The sequence below is a fragment of the Anarrhichthys ocellatus genome, unplaced genomic scaffold (assembly GCF_004355925.1).
Source record: "Anarrhichthys ocellatus isolate YVR2014 unplaced genomic scaffold, GSC_Weel_1.0 scaffold799, whole genome shotgun sequence".
In the NCBI taxonomy this organism is placed as follows: domain Eukaryota; kingdom Metazoa; phylum Chordata; class Actinopteri; order Perciformes; family Anarhichadidae; genus Anarrhichthys; species Anarrhichthys ocellatus.
This window is the reverse complement of record NW_022280773.1, coordinates 3657-5372: the sequence shown is the minus strand read 5'-3', so window position 1 is coordinate 5372 and position 1716 is coordinate 3657. Positions and strand designations below refer to the sequence as shown.

At 39.5% G+C, this 1716-nt stretch overlaps 1 non-coding gene across 1 annotated transcript; it reads left to right on the top strand.

The window, feature by feature from the left end:
* The first annotated feature begins 209 nt into the window (after window positions 1-209).
* On the top strand, window positions 210-400 carry LOC116377008 (U2 spliceosomal RNA). Its single transcript, XR_004212167.1, has one exon. It is a non-coding gene; the product is annotated as a U2 spliceosomal RNA (small nuclear RNA).
* Window positions 401-1716: the final 1316 nt, after the last annotated feature.

Genomic DNA, 1716 nt, shown 5'->3' with positions numbered 1-1716 from the left:
TGACCAGGAAGTGCTCTGTAGCTGCACACGAGACATTACTTTGTTAAAATAACCGATTTTGCTGCCGATTTCTGATCTTTTTAGTCATCTTCCGTGTTTTGCTGTTTTGTTTCTGTCCCATTGAGTTTCTGTACTGACACAAATATTAAAACCGTGAGTGACATTGGCTGTGCGGAGAATTGCATGCGCACCTCCGACAGTCCTTCAGTATCGCTTCTCGGCCTTTTGGCTAAGATCAAGTGTAGTATCTGTTCTTATCAGTTTAATATCTGATACGTCCCCTACCCGGGGACCATATATTAAATTGATTTTTGGAATAGGGAGATGGAACAGGGGCTTGCTCCATCCACTCCACGCATCGACCTGGTATTGCAGAACCTCCAGGAACGGTGCACCCCCTCTACATGTTCAAAACTAAACCATGAGAATTTTCTTTAGAGTAGTTGATGTGATGTTAGTAATTATTGAAAGTCTTAATCTGTTAGCAGGCCTGAAACTTTGTGCTATTGCAGTTGTTTGACTGTTACTCATCAGTTTGAGGTAAACACATTTGATGAAACTGGTGACTTTAGGTCAGCTTTTGAATTTCTATATTTTCAGCACCATCAGTCAGCATGGTAACGTTATGTCTGTGAAACGCTTCCCTGTCTCTGAGCTGTCTACGGTCTATTTTCACCACATGTATATAATATATATATTAAGTAGGGAGATATCATGATCCATAATGTGGCTAATCTGTATGGTTTAGCCACTGGACTAATGTATGATTTCTGGTTCTCATAGCACTGTAACTTTTTATGCAATATATTACACATGTATCAGAATCACAAATCATTTTAAGGGAACAGTCCCCTTTGTCCCACTTTTGTTTGTCTCCTGTTATTCAACTCTTCACCGCTTGGGGGAGACAGTCACCACTACAGCTACGACAGTTCACTTTGTTTCTGCTCCGTCACAAGGCTGGCTTCACCTACATGCATTTTACAAATTCCAATGTAGTAATTTCTCAAAGAGAACTTGACAATAGTCAGTGTTTATACAGAGACTCCGGTGGCACTCAGAAGTGTTTCTTTGAACTGTGTGGACATTCACATTGGTGTTGTCTGGTACTGAGGCCAGTGTTGTTGTACATAATACAGTATTTTACTTTTCCTAGTAGCCGTGTAGTAGTGGACTCATCCCATGCCACCAAATACAGGACAGACACGACGCCAGCTGAATCCAAAAACTTTATTTATAAGGAAATAACACGAGCAATTGCAACTACATAACAGAAAACTACATGAAACACATTTTTTTCATAAGAAGAATATAAAAGTGATAAGATACAATTATGTTTAGTGTCAATATAACCTTTGTGAGGTGTTCTATTTTCAGTTTGACTACTTCCTGTGGTTCATTCAGGAAAGTTGAGGTCGAATGCAGGTCTGATTAGATGAGTTTGTCCATATAATGATAACTTGTATCCAACTTGCTCCTTTCTTTAACCCCGGCAGTCAGACTTGGATTGTTTTAATTAACTGCTGATTTATATAGTTGCATAATCCCTCTGTAATTTATTGACCTGAATAATTCTGCATCATGCTGTCAACTTATTTCTACAATTAGACATTTGACCTGATGTATGTGTGTGTGTGTGTGTGTGTGTGTGTGTGTGTGTGTGTGTGTGTGTGTGTGTGTGTGTGTGTGTGTGTGTGTGTGTGTGTGTGTGTGTGT